Source organism: Ambystoma mexicanum, chromosome 4q, assembly GCF_040938575.1.
Source record: "Ambystoma mexicanum isolate Mex_15411 chromosome 4q, UKY_AmexF1_1, whole genome shotgun sequence".
NCBI classification, from domain to species: domain Eukaryota; kingdom Metazoa; phylum Chordata; class Amphibia; order Caudata; family Ambystomatidae; genus Ambystoma; species Ambystoma mexicanum.
Genome location: NC_090928.1, coordinates 530,448,995 through 530,464,777, shown reverse-complemented (window position 1 = coordinate 530,464,777; position 15,783 = coordinate 530,448,995). Strand labels below are relative to the sequence as shown.

The 15,783-nt window shown below is 36.8% G+C and overlaps 3 non-coding genes across 3 annotated transcripts; all 3 read left to right on the top strand.

The window, feature by feature from the left end:
* Positions 1–8,786: 8,786 nt before the first annotated feature.
* TRNAK-CUU (transfer RNA lysine (anticodon CUU)) lies at positions 8,787–8,859 on the top strand. Its single transcript has one exon. It is a non-coding gene; the product is annotated as a tRNA-Lys (tRNA).
* A 3,163-nt stretch (positions 8,860–12,022) lies between these two features.
* Positions 12,023–12,095, top strand: TRNAK-CUU (transfer RNA lysine (anticodon CUU)). The gene has a single exon. It is a non-coding gene; the product is annotated as a tRNA-Lys (tRNA).
* A 953-nt stretch (positions 12,096–13,048) lies between these two features.
* TRNAK-CUU (transfer RNA lysine (anticodon CUU)) lies at positions 13,049–13,121 on the top strand. Its single transcript has one exon. It is a non-coding gene; the product is annotated as a tRNA-Lys (tRNA).
* The last annotated feature ends 2,662 nt before the right edge of the window (positions 13,122–15,783 follow it).

Genomic DNA, 15,783 nt, shown 5'->3' with positions numbered 1-15,783 from the left:
CTATAAAATAAAGTGGAGAAAACACAAATAAGACTTTTTTCCACACAGTTTAATCGGCTATTTCCTGATATTCTTCAATGCATTCTGATATTGACTGGTAATTGTGTTTGATACTTTCTTAGACTATTTCTGCCTCTGGCTGATGTGTATTTTCTTTCCAAACTCCACCAGAGCCTATGATTACACAGCATCCTATCTGTGGAAAGCGGCAGTGCAGGGATAGGGAAGAAAACTATAGGCATCCAAAGGAGCCTGGCTAGTTCAGTTGGTAGAGCATGAGACTCTTAATCTCAGGGTCGTGGGTTCGAGCCCCACGTTGGGCGAAAACAACTAAAATTGTAGTGCTTTTTGACCAAAAAAATAGAAATTGAAAGTCTCTTTACAATATTTGCAATATTTTCATTGTTAACATGCAATATATGAATGCATGTCTGGATGATGTGTAATGGGGCAATACCATAGCTTAATGTATTCACTGTAAAATAAAAAGTATGTATCATCTTACTATAAAATAAAGTGGAGAAAACACAAATAAGACTTTTTTCCACACAGGTTTAATCGGCTATTTCCTGATATTCTTCAATGCGTTCTGATATTGACTGGTAATTGTGTTTGATACTTTCTTAGACTATTTCTGCCTCTGGCTGATGTGTATTTTCTTTCCAAACTCCACCAGAGCCTATGATTACACAGCATCCTATCTGTGGAAAGCGGCAGTGCAGGGATAGGGAAGAAAACTACATGCATCCAAAGGAGCCCGGTTAGCTCAGTAGGTAGAGCATGAGATTCTTAATCTCAGGGTCGTGGGTTCGAGCCCCACGTTGGGCGAAAACAACTAAAATTGCGGTGCTTTTTGACCAAAAAAATAGAAATTGAAAGTCTCTTTGCAATATTTTCATTGTTAACATGCAATATATGAATGCATGTCTGGATGATGTGTAATGGGGCAATACCATACCTTAATGTATTCACTGTAAAAGAAAAAGTATGCATCATCTTACTATAAAATAAAGTGGAGAAAACACAAATAAGACTTTTTTCCACACAGGTTTAATCGGCTATTTCCTGATATTCTTCAATGCGTTCTGATATTGACTGGTAATTGTGTTTGATACTTTCTTAGACTATTTCTGCCTCTGGCTGATGTGTATTTTCTTTCCAAACTCCACCAGAGCCTATGATTACACAGCATCCTATCTGTGGAAAGCGGCAGTGCAGGGATAGGGAAGAAAACTACAGGCATCCAAAGGAGCCCGGCTAGCTCAGTAGGTAGAGCATGAGACTCTTAATCTCAGGGTCGTGGGTTCGAGCCCCACGTTGGCGAAAACAACTAAAATTTTAGTGCTTTTTGACCAAAAAAATAGAAATTGAAAGTCTCTTTACAATATTTGCAATATTTTGATTGTTAACATGCAATATATGAATGCATGTCTGGATGATGTGTAATGGGGCAATACCACACCTTAATGTATTCACTGTAAAAGAAAAAGTATGTATCATCGTACTGTAAAATAAAGTGGAGAAAACACAAATAAGACTTTTTTTCACACAGGTTTAATCGGCTATTTCCTGATATTCTTCAATGCGTTCTGATATTGACTGGTAATTGTGTTTGATACTTTCTTAGACTATTTCTGCCTCTGGCTGATGTGTATTTTCTTTCCAAACTCCACCAGAACCTATGATTACACAGCATCCTATCTGTGGAAAACGGCAGTGCAGGGATAGGGAAGAAAACTATAGGCATCCAAAGGAGCCCGGCTAGCTCAGTCGGTAGAACATGAGACTCTTAATCTCAGGGTCGTGGGTTCGAGCCCCACGTTGGGCGAAAACAACTAAAATTTTAGTGCTTTTTGACCAAAAAAATTGAAATTGAAAGTCTCTTTACAATATTTGCAATATTTTCATTGTTAACATGCAATATATGAATGCATGTCTGGATGCATGTCTTGACCAAAAAAATAGAAATTGAAAGTCTCTTTACAATATTTGCAATATTTTCATTGTTAACATGCAATGTATGAATGCATGTCTGGATGATGTGTAATGGGGCAATACCATACCTTAATGTATTCACTGTAAAAGAAAAAGTATGCATCATCTTACTATAAAACAAAGTGGAGAAAACACAAATAAGACTTTTTTCCACACAGTTTAATCGGCTATTTCCTGATATTCTTCAATGCGTTCTGATATTGACTGGTAATTGTGGTTGATACTTTCTTAGACTATTTCTGCCTCTGGCTGATGTGTATTTTCTTTCCAAACTCCACCAGAGCCTATGATTACACAGCATCCTATCTGTGGAAAGCGGCAGTGCAGGGATAGGGAAGAAAACTATAGGCATCCAAAGGAGCCTGGCTAGTTCAGTTGGTAGAGCATGAGACTCTTAATCTCAGGGTTGCGGGTTCGAGCCCCACGTTGGGCAAAAACAACTAAAATTGTAGTGCTTTTTGACCAAAAAAATAGAAATTGAAAGTCTCTTTACAATATTTGCAATATTTTCATTGTTAACATGCAATATATGAATGCATGTCTGGATGATGTGTAATGGGGCAATACCATACCTTAATGTATTCACTGTAAAATAAAAAGTATGTATCATCTTATTATAAAATAAAGTGGAGAAAACACAAATAAGACTTTTTTCCACAAAGGTTTAATCGGCTATTTCCTGATATTCTTCAATGCGTTCTGATATTGACTGGTAATTGTGTTTGATACTTTCTTAGACTATTTCTGCCTCTGGCTGATGTGTATTTTCTTTCCAAACTCCACCAGAGCCTATGATTACACAGCATCCTATCTGTGGAAAACGGCAGTGCAGGGATAGGGAAGAAAACTATAGGCATCCAAAGGAGCCCGGCTAGCTCAGTCGGTAGAGCATGAGACTCTTAATCTCAGGGTCGTGGGTTCGAGCCCCACGTTGGGCGAAAACAACTAAAATTGTAGTGCTTTTTGACCAAAAAAATAGAAATTGAAAGTCTCTTTACAATATTTGCAATATTTTCATTGTTAACATGCAATATATGAATGCATGTCTGGATGCATGTCTTGACCAAAAAAATAGAAATTGAAAGTCTCTTTACAATATTTGCAATATTTTCATTGTTAACATGCAATTTATGAATGCATGTCTGGATGATGTGTAATGGGGCAATACCATACCTTAATGTATTCACTGTAAAAGAAAAAGTATGCATCATCTTACTATAAAATAAAGTGGAGAAAACACAAATAAGACTTTTTTCCACACAGTTTAATCGGCTATTTCCTGATATTCTTCAATGCATTCTGATATTGACTGGTAATTGTGTTTGATACTTTCTTAGACTATTTCTGCCTCTGGCTGATGTGTATTTTCTTTCCAAACTCCACCAGAGCCTATGATTACACAGCATCCTATCTGTGGAAAGCGGCAGTGCAGGGATAGGGAAGAAAACTATAGGCATCCAAAGGAGCCTGGCTAGTTCAGTTGGTAGAGCATGAGACTCTTAATCTCAGGGTCGTGGGTTCGAGCCCCACGTTGGGCGAAAACAACTAAAATTGTAGTGCTTTTTGACCAAAAAAATAGAAATTGAAAGTCTCTTTACAATATTTGCAATATTTTCATTGTTAACATGCAATATATGAATGCATGTCTGGATGATGTGTAATGGGGCAATACCATAGCTTAATGTATTCACTGTAAAATAAAAAGTATGTATCATCTTACTATAAAATAAAGTGGAGAAAACACAAATAAGACTTTTTTCCACACAGGTTTAATCGGCTATTTCCTGATATTCTTCAATGCGTTCTGATATTGACTGGTAATTGTGTTTGATACTTTCTTAGACTATTTCTGCCTCTGGCTGATGTGTATTTTCTTTCCAAACTCCACCAGAGCCTATGATTACACAGCATCCTATCTGTGGAAAGCGGCAGTGCAGGGATAGGGAAGAAAACTACATGCATCCAAAGGAGCCCGGTTAGCTCAGTAGGTAGAGCATGAGATTCTTAATCTCAGGGTCGTGGGTTCGAGCCCCACGTTGGGCGAAAACAACTAAAATTGCGGTGCTTTTTGACCAAAAAAATAGAAATTGAAAGTCTCTTTGCAATATTTTCATTGTTAACATGCAATATATGAATGCATGTCTGGATGATGTGTAATGGGGCAATACCATACCTTAATGTATTCACTGTAAAAGAAAAAGTATGTATCATCTTACTATAAAATAAAGTGGAGAAAACACAAATAAGACTTTTTTCCACACAGGTTTAATCGGCTATTTCCTGATATTCTTCAATGCGTTCTGATATTGACTGGTAATTGTGTTTGATACTTTCTTAGACTATGTCTGCCTCTGGCTGATGTGTATTTTCTTTCCAAACTCCACCAGAGCCTATGATTACACAGAATCCTATCTGTGGAAAGCGGCAGTGCAGGGATAGGGAAGAAAACTATAGGCATCCAAAGGAGCCTGGCTAGTTCAGTTGGTAGAGCATGAGACTCTTAATCTCAGGGTCGTGGGTTCGAGCCCCACGTTGGGGGAAAAAAACTAAAATTGTAGTGCTTTTTGACCAAAAAAATAGAAATTGAAAGTCTCTTTACAATATTTGCAATATTTTCATTGTTAACATGCAATATATGAATGCATGTCTGGATGATGTGTAATGGGGCAATACCATACCTTAATGTATTCACTGTAAAATAAAAAGTATGTATCATCTTATTATAAAATAAAGTGGAGAAAACACAAATAAGACTTTTTTTCACACAGGTTCAGTCAGCTATTTCCTTATATTCTTCAAAGCGTTCTGATATTGACTGGTAATTGTGTTTGATACTTTCTTAGACTATTTCTGCCTCTGGCTGATGTGTATTTTCTTTCCAAACTCCACCAGAGCCTATGATTACACAGCATCCTATCTGTGTAAACCGGCAGTGCAGGGATAGGGAAGAAAACTATAGGCATCCAAAGGAGCCCGGCTAGCTCAGTCGGTAGAGCATGAGACTCTTAATCTCAGGGTCGTGGGTTCGAGCCCCACGTTGGGTGAAAACAACTAAAATTTTAGTGCTTTTTGACCAAAAAAATAGAAATTGAAAGTCTCTTCACAATATTTGCAATATTTTCATTGTTAACATGCAATGTATGAATGCATGTCTGGATGATGTGTAATGGGGCAATACCATACCTTAATGTATTCACTGTAAAAGAAAAAGTATGCATCATCTTACTATAAAATAAAGTGGAGAAAACACAAATAAGACTTTTTTCCACACAGGTTTAATCGGCTATTTCCTGATATTCTTCAATGCGTTCTGATATTGACTGGTAATTGTGTTTGATACTTTCTTAGACTATTTCTGCCTCTGGCTGATGTGTATTTTCTGTCCAAACTCCACCAGAGCCTATGATTACACAGCATCCTATCTGTGGAAAGCGGCAGTGCAGGGATAGGGAAGAAAACTACAGGCATCCAAAGGAGCCCGGCTAGCTCAGTAGGTAGAGCATGAGACTCTTAATCTCAGGGTCGTGGGTTCGAGCCCCACGTTGGCGAAAACAACTAAAATTTTAGTGCTTTTTGACCAAAAAAATAGAAATTGAAAGTCTCTTTACAATATTTGCAATATTTTGATTGTTAACATGCAATATTTGAATGCATGTCTGGATGATGTGTAATGGGGCAATACCACACCTTAATGTATTCACTGTAAAAGAAAAAGTATGTATCATCGTACTGTAAAATAAAGTGGAGAAAACACAAATAAGACTTTTTTTCACACAGGTTTAATCGGCTATTTCCTGATATTCTTCAATGCGTTCTGATATTGACTGGTAATTGTGTTTGATACTTTCTTAGACTATTTCTGCCTCTGGCTGATGTGTATTTTCTTTCCAAACTCCACCAGAACCTATGATTACACAGCATCCTATCTGTGGAAAACGGCAGTGCAGGGATAGGGAAAAAAACTATAGGCATCCAAAGGAGCCCGGCTAGCTCAGTCGGTAGAGCATGAGACTCTTAATCTCAGGGTCGTGGGTTCGAGCCCCACGTTGGGCGAAAACAACTAAAATTTTAGTGCTTTTTGACCAAAAAAATAGAAATTGAAAGTCTCTTTACAATATTTGCAATATTTTCATTGTTAACATGCAATATATGAATGCATGTCTGGATGCATGTCTTGACCAAAAAAATAGAAATTGAAAGTCTCTTTACAATATTTGCAATATTTTCATTGTTAACATGCAATGTATGAATGCATGTCTGGATGATGTGTAATGGGGCAATACCATACCTTAATGTATTCACTGTAAAAGAAAAAGTATGCATCATCTTACTATAAAACAAAGTGGAGAAAACACAAATAAGACTTTTTTCCACACAGTTTAATCGGCTATTTCCTGATATTCTTCAATGCGTTCTGATATTGACTGGTAATTGTGGTTGATACTTTCTTAGACTATTTCTGCCTCTGGCTGATGTGTATTTTCTTTCCAAACTCCACCAGAGCCTATGATTACACAGCATCCTATCTGTGGAAAGCGGCAGTGCAGGGATAGGGAAGAAAACTATAGGCATCCAAAGGAGCCTGGCTAGTTCAGTTGGTAGAGCATGAGACTCTTAATCTCAGGGTTGCGGGTTCGAGCCCCACGTTGGGCAAAAACAACTAAAATTGTAGTGCTTTTTGACCAAAAAAATAGAAATTGAAAGTCTCTTTACAATATTTGCAATATTTTCATTGTTAACATGCAATATATGAATGCATGTCTGGATGATGTGTAATGGGGCAATACCATACCTTAATGTATTCACTGTAAAATAAAAAGTATGTATCATCTTATTATAAAATAAAGTGGAGAAAACACAAATAAGACTTTTTTCCACAAAGGTTTAATCGGCTATTTCCTGATATTCTTCAATGCGTTCTGATATTGACTGGTAATTGTGTTTGATACTTTCTTAGACTATTTCTGCCTCTGGCTGATGTGTATTTTCTTTCCAAACTCCACCAGAGCCTATGATTACACAGCATCCTATCTGTGGAAAACGGCAGTGCAGGGATAGGGAAGAAAACTATAGGCAGCCAAAGGAGCCCGGCTAGCTCAGTCGGTAGAGCATGAGACTCTTAATCTCAGGGTCGTGGGTTCGAGCCCCACGTTGGGCGAAAACAACTAAAATTTTAGTGCTTTTTGACCAAAAAAATAGAAATTGAAAGTCTCTTTACAATATTTGCAATATTTTCATTGTTAACATGCAATATATGAATGCATGTCTGGATGCATGTCTTGACCAAAAAAATAGAAATTGAAAGTCTCTTTACAATATTTGCAATATTTTCATTGTTAACATGCAATGTATGAATGCATGTCTGGATGATGTGTAATGGGGCAATACCATACCTTAATGTATTCACTGTAAAAGAAAAAGTATGCATCATCTTACTATAAAATAAAGTGGAGAAAACACAAATAAGACTTTTTTCCACACAGTTTAATCGGCTATTTCCTGATATTCTTCAATGCATTCTGATATTGACTGGTAATTGTGTTTGATACTTTCTTAGACTATTTCTGCCTCTGGCTGATGTGTATTTTCTTTCCAAACTCCACCAGAGCCTATGATTACACAGCATCCTATCTGTGGAAAGCGGCAGTGCAGGGATAGGGAAGAAAACTATAGGCATCCAAAGGAGCCTGGCTAGTTCAGTTGGTAGAGCATGAGACTCTTAATCTCAGGGTCGTGGGTTCGAGCCACACGTTGGGCGAAAACAACTAAAATTGTAGTGCTTTGTGACCAAAAAAATAGAAATTGAAAGTCTCTTTACAATATTTGCAATATTTTCATTGTTAACATGCAATATATGAATGCATGTCTGGATGATGTGTAATGGGGCAATACCATACCTTAATGTATTCACTGTAAAATAAAAAGTATGTATCATCTTATTATAAAATAAAGTGGAGAAAACACAAATAAGACTTTTTTTCACACAGGTTCAGTCAGCTATTTCTTTATATTCTTCAAAGCGTTCTGATATTGACTGGTAATTGTGTTTGATACTTTCTTAGACTATTTCTGCCTCTGGCTGATGTGTATTTTCTTTCCAAACTCCACCAGAGCCTATGATTACACAGCATCCTATCTGTGGAAACCGGCAGTGCAGGGATAGGGAAGAAAACTATAGGCATGCAAAGGAGCCCGGCTAGCTCAGTCGGTAGAGCATGAGACTCTTAATCTCAGGGTTGTGGGTTCGAGCCCCACGTTGGGCGAAAACAACTAAAATTTTAGTGCTTTTTGACCAAAAAAATAGAAATTGAAAGTCTCTTTACAATATTTGCAATATTTTCATTGTTAACATGCAATATATGAATGCATGTCTGGATGCATGTCTTGACCAAAAAAATAGAAATTGAAAGTCTCTTTACAATATTTGCAATATTTTCATTGTTAACATGCAATGTATGAATGCATGTCTGGATGATGTGTAATGGGGCAATACCATACCTTAATGTATTCACTGTAAAAGAAAAAGTATGCATCATCTTACTATAAAATAAAGTGGAGAAAACACAAATAAGACATTTTTTCACACAGGTTCAGTCAGCTATTTCCTGATATTCTTCAAAGCGTTCTGATATTGACTGGTAATTGTGTTTGATACTTTCTTAGACTATTTCTGCCTCTGGCTGATGTGTATTTTCTTTCCAAACTCCACCAGAGCCTATGATTGCACAGCATCCTATCTGTGGAAACCGGCAGTGCAGGGATAGGGAAGAAAACTATAGGCATCCAAAGGAGCCCGGCTAGCTCAGTTGGTAGAGCATGAGACTCTTAATCTCAGGGTCGTGGGTTCGAGCCCCACGTTGGGCGAAAACAACTAAAATTTTAGTGCTTTTTGACCAAAAAAATAGAAATTGAAAGTCTCTTTACAATATTTGCAATATTTTCATTGTTAACATGCAATATATGAATGCATGTCTGGATGATGTGTAATGGGGCAATACCATACCTTAATGTATTCACTGTAAAAGAAAAAGTATGCATCATCTTACTATAAAATAAAGTGGAGAAAACACAAATAAGACTTTTTTCCACACAGGTTTAATAGGCTATTTCCTGATATTCTTCAATGCGTTCTGATATTTACTGGTAATTGTGTTTGATACTTTCTTAGACTATTTCTGCCTCTGGCTGATGTGTATTTTCTTTCCAAACTCCACCAGAGCCTATGATTCAGTCGGTAGAGCATGAGACTCTTAATCTCAGGGTTGTGGGTTCGAGCCCCACGTTGGGCGAAAACAACTAAAATTTTAGTGCTTTTTGACCAAAAAAATAGAAATTGAAAGTCTCTTTACAATATTTGCAATATTTTCATTGTTAACATGCAATATATGAATGCATGTCTGGATGCATGTCTTGACCAAAAAAATAGAAATTGAAAGTCTCTTTACAATATTTGCAATATTTTCATTGTTAACATGCAATGTATGAATGCATGTCTGGATGATGTGTAATCGGGCAATACCATACCTTAATGTATTCACTGTAAAAGAAAAAGTATGCATCATCTTACTATAAAATAAAGTGGAGAAAACACAAATAAGACATTTTTTCACACAGGTTCAGTCAGCTATTTCCTGATATTCTTCAAAGCGTTCTGATATTGACTGGTAATTGTGTTTGATACTTTCTTAGACTATTTCTGCCTCTGGCTGATGTGTATTTTCTTTCCAAACTCCACCAGAGCCTATGATTGCACAGCATCCTATCTGTGGAAACCGGCAGTGCAGGGATAGGGAAGAAAACTATAGGCATCCAAAGGAGCCTGGCTAGTTCAGTTGGTAGAGCATGAGACTCTTAATCTCAGGGTTGCGGGTTCGAGCCCCACGTTGGGCAAAAACAACAAAAATTGTAGTGCTTTTTGACCAAAAAAATAGAAATTGAAAGTCTCTTTACAATATTTGCAATATTTTCATTGTTAACATGCAATATATGAATGCATGTCTGGATGATGTGTAATGGGGCAATACCATACCTTAATGTATTCACTGTAAAATAAAAAGTATGTATCATCTTATTATAAAATAAAGTGGAGAAAACACAAATAAGACTTTTTTCCACAAAGGTTTAATCGGCTATTTCCTGATATTCTTCAATGCGTTCTGATATTGACTGGTAATTGTGTTTGATACTTTCTTAGACTATTTCTGCCTCTGGCTGATGTGTATTTTCTTTCCAAACTCCACCAGAGCCTATGATTACACAGCATCCTATCTGTGGAAAACGGCAGTGCAGGGATAGGGAAGAAAACTATAGGCATCCAAAGGAGCCCGGCTAGCTCAGTCGGTAGAGCATGAGACTCTTAATCTCAGGGTCGTGGGTTCGAGCCCCACGTTGGGCGAAAACAACTAAAATTTTAGTGCTTTTTGACCAAAAAAATAGAAATTGAAAGTCTCTTTACAATATTTGCAATATTTTCATTGTTAACATGCAATATATGAATGCATGTCTGGATGCATGTCTTGACCAAAAAAATAGAAATTGAAAGTCTCTTTACAATATTTGCAATATTTTCATTGTTAACATGCAATGTATGAATGCATGTCTGGATGATGTGTAATGGGGCAATACCATACCTTAATGTATTCACTGTAAAAGAAAAAGTATGCATCATCTTACTATAAAATAAAGTGGAGAAAACACAAATAAGACTTTTTTCCACACAGTTTAATCGGCTATTTCCTGATATTCTTCAATGCATTCTGATATTGACTGGTAATTGTGTTTGATACTTTCTTAGACTATTTCTGCCTCTGGCTGATGTGTATTTTCTTTCCAAACTCCACCAGAGCCTATGATTACACAGCATCCTATCTGTGGAAAGCGGCAGTGCAGGGATAGGGAAGAAAACTATAGGCATCCAAAGGAGCCTGGCTAGTTCAGTTGGTAGAGCATGAGACTCTTAATCTCAGGGTCGTGGGTTCGAGCCACACGTTGGGCGAAAACAACTAAAATTGTAGTGCTTTGTGACCAAAAAAATAGAAATTGAAAGTCTCTTTACAATATTTGCAATATTTTCATTGTTAACATGCAATATATGAATGCATGTCTGGATGATGTGTAATGGGGCAATACCATACCTTAATGTATTCACTGTAAAATAAAAAGTATGTATCATCTTATTATAAAATAAAGTGGAGAAAACACAAATAAGACTTTTTTTCACACAGTTTAATCGGCTATTTCCTGATATTCTTCAATGCATTCTGATATTGACTGGTAATTGTGTTTGATACTTTCTTAGACTATTTCTGCCTCTGGCTGATGTGTATTTTCTTTCCAAACTCCACCAGAGCCTATGATTACACAGCATCCTATCTGTGGAAACCGGCAGTGCAGGGATAGGGAAGAAAACTATAGGCATGCAAAGGAGCCCGGCTAGCTCAGTCGGTAGAGCATGAGACTCTTAATCTCAGGGTTGTGGGTTCGAGCCCCACGTTGGGCGAAAACAACTAAAATTTTAGTGCTTTTTGACCAAAAAAATTGAAATTGAAAGTCTCTTTACAATATTTGCAATATTTTCATTGTTAACATGCAATATATGAATGCATGTCTGGATGCATGTCTTGACCAAAAAAATAGAAATTGAAAGTCTCTTTACAATATTTGCAATATTTTCATTGTTAACATGCAATGTATGAATGCATGTCTGGATGATGTGTAATGGGGCAATACCATACCTTAATGTATTCACTGTAAAAGAAAAAGTATGCATCATCTTACTATAAAATAAAGTGGAGAAAACACAAATAAGACATTTTTTCACACAGGTTCAGTCAGCTATTTCCTGATATTCTTCAAAGCGTTCTGATATTGACTGGTAATTGTGTTTGATACTTTCTTAGACTATTTCTGCCTCTGGCTGATGTGTATTTTCTTTCCAAACTCCACCAGAGCCTATGATTGCACAGCATCCTATCTGTGGAAACCGGCAGTGCAGGGATAGGGAAGAAAACTATAGGCATCCAAAGGAGCCCGGCTAGCTCAGTTGGTAGAGCATGAGACTCTTAATCTCAGGGTCGTGGGTTCGAGCCCCACGTTGGGCGAAAACAACTAAAATTTTAGTGCTTTTTGACCAAAAAAATAGAAATTGAAAGTCTCTTTACAATATTTGCAATATTTTCATTGTTAACATGCAATATATGAATGCATGTCTGGATGATGTGTAATGGGGCAATACCATACCTTAATGTATTCACTGTAAAAGAAAAAGTATGCATCATCTTACTATAAAATAAAGTGGAGAAAACACAAATAAGACTTTTTTCCACACAGGTTTAATAGGCTATTTCCTGATATTCTTCAATGCGTTCTGATATTTACTGGTAATTGTGTTTGATACTTTCTTAGACTATTTCTGCCTCTGGCTGATGTGTATTTTCTTTCCAAACTCCACCAGAGCCTATGATTCAGTCGGTAGAGCATGAGACTCTTAATCTCAGGGTTGTGGGTTCGAGCCCCACGTTGGGCGAAAACAACTAAAATTTTAGTGCTTTTTGACCAAAAAAATAGAAATTGAAAGTCTCTTTACAATATTTGCAATATTTTCATTGTTAACATGCAATATATGAATGCATGTCTGGATGCATGTCTTGACCAAAAAAATAGAAATTGAAAGTCTCTTTACAATATTTGCAATATTTTCATTGTTAACATGCAATGTATGAATGCATGTCTGGATGATGTGTAATCGGGCAATACCATACCTTAATGTATTCACTGTAAAAGAAAAAGTATGCATCATCTTACTATAAAATAAAGTGGAGAAAACACAAATAAGACATTTTTTCACACAGGTTCAGTCAGCTATTTCCTGATATTCTTCAAAGCGTTCTGATATTGACTGGTAATTGTGTTTGATACTTTCTTAGACTATTTCTGCCTCTGGCTGATGTGTATTTTCTTTCCAAACTCCACCAGAGCCTATGATTGCACAGCATCCTATCTGTGGAAACCGGCAGTGCAGGGATAGGGAAGAAAACTAGAGGCATCCAAAGGAGCCCGGCTAGCTCAGTTGGTAGAGCATGAGACTCTTAATCTCAGGGTCGTGGGTTCGAGCCCCACGTTGGGCGAAAACAACTAAAATTTTAGTGCTTTTTGACCAAAAAAATAGAAATTGAAAGTCTCTTTACAATATTTGCAATATTTTCATTGTTAACATGCAATATATGAATGCATGTCTGGATGATGTGTAATGGGGCAATACCATACCTTAATGTATTCACTGTAAAAGAAAAAGTATGCATCATCTTACTATAAAATAAAGTGGAGAAAACACAAATAAGACTTTTTTCCACACAGGTTTAATAGGCTATTTCCTGATATTCTTCAATGCGTTCTGATATTTACTGGTAATTGTGTTTGATACTTTCTTAGACTATTTCTGCCTCTGGCTGATGTGTATTTTCTTTCCAAACTCCACCAGAGCCTATGATTCAGTCGGTAGAGCATGAGACTCTTAATCTCAGGGTTGTGGGTTCGAGCCCCACGTTGGGCGAAAACAACTAAAATTTTAGTGCTTTTTGACCAAAAAAATAGAAATTGAAAGTCTCTTTACAATATTTGCAATATTTTCATTGTTAACATGCAATATATGAATGCATGTCTGGATGCATGTCTTGACCAAAAAAATAGAAATTGAAAGTCTCTTTACAATATTTGCAATATTTTCATTGTTAACATGCAATGTATGAATGCATGTCTGGATGATGTGTAATCGGGCAATACCATACCTTAATGTATTCACTGTAAAAGAAAAAGTATGCATCATCTTACTATAAAATAAAGTGGAGAAAACACAAATAAGACATTTTTTCACACAGGTTCAGTCAGCTATTTCCTGATATTCTTCAAAGCGTTCTGATATTGACTGGTAATTGTGTTTGATACTTTCTTAGACTATTTCTGCCTCTGGCTGATGTGTATTTTCTTTCCAAACTCCACCAGAGCCTATGATTGCACAGCATCCTATCTGTGGAAACCGGCAGTGCAGGGATAGGGAAGAAAACTAGAGGCATCCAAAGGAGCCCGGCTAGCTCAGTTGGTAGAGCATGAGACTCTTAATCTCAGGGTCGTGGGTTCGAGGTCCACGTTGGGCGAAAACAACTAAAATTTTAGTGCTTTTTGACCAAAAAAATAGAAATTGAAAGTCTCTTTACAATATTTGCAATATTTTCATTGTTAACATGCAATATATGAATGCATGTCTGGATGATGTGTAATGGGGCAATACCATACCTTAATGTATTCACTGTAAAAGAAAAAGTATGCATCATCTTATTATAAAATAAAGTGGAGAAAACACAAATAAGACTTTTTTCCACATAGGTTTAATAGGCTATTTCCTGATATTCTTCAATGCGTTCTGATATTTACTGGTAATTGTGTTTGATACTTTCTTAGACTATTTCTGCCTCTGGCTGATGTGTATTTTCTTTCCAAACTCCACCAGAGCCTATGATTACACAGCATCCTATCTGTGGAAAACGGCAGTGCAGGGATAGGGAAGAAAACTATAGGCATCCAAAGGAGCCCGGCTAGCTCAGTCGGTAGAGCATGAGACTCTTAATCTCAGGGTCGTGGGTTCGAGCCCCACGTTGGGCGAAAACAACTAAAATTTTAGTGCTTTTTGACCAAAAAAATAGAAATTGAAAGTCTCTTTACAATATTTGCAATATTTTCATTGTTAACATGCAATATATGAATGCATGTCTGGATGCATGTCTTGACCAAAAAAATAGAAATTGAAAGTCTCTTTACAATATTTGCAATATTTTCATTGTTAACATGCAATGTATGAATGCATGTCTGGATGATGTGTAATGGGGCAATACCATACCTTAATGTATTCACTGTAAAAGAAAAAGTATGCATCATCTTACTATAAAATAAAGTGGAGAAAACACAAATAAGACTTTTTTCCACACAGTTTAATCGGCTATTTCCTGATATTCTTCAATGCGTTCTGATATTGACTGGTAATTGTGTTTGATACTTTCTTAGACTATTTCTGCCTCTGGCTGATGTGTATTTTCTTTCCAAACTCCACCAGAGCCTATGATTACACAGCATCCTATCTGTGGAAAACGGCAGTGCAGGGATAGGGAAGAAAACTATAGGCATCCAAAGGAGCCTGGCTAGTTCAGTTGGTAGAGCATGAGACTCTTAATCTCAGGGTCGTGGGTTCGAACCCCACGTTGGGCAAAAACAACTAAAATTGTAGTGCTTTTTGACCAAAAAAATAGAAATTGAAAGTCTCTTTACAATATTTGCAATATTTTCATTGTTAACATGCAATATATGAATGCATGTCTGGATGATGTGTAATGGGGCAATACCATACCTTAATGTATTCACTGTAAAATAAAAAGTATGTATCATCTTATTATAAAATAAGGTGGAGAAAACACAAATAAGACTTTTTTTCACACAGGTTCAGTCAGCTATTTCTTTATATTCTTCAAAGCGTTCTGATATTGACTGGTAATTGTGTTTGATACTTTCTTAGACTATTTCTGCCTCTGGCTGATGTGTATTTTCTTTCCAAACTCCACCAGAGCCTATGATTACACAGCATCCTATCTGTGGAAACCGGCAGTGCAGGGATAGGGAAGAAAACTATAGGCATGCAAAGGAGCCCGGCTAGCTCAGTCGGTAGAGCATGAGACTCTTAATCTCAGGGTCGTGGGTTCGAGCCCCACGTTGGGCGAAAACAACTAAAATTTTAGTGCTTTT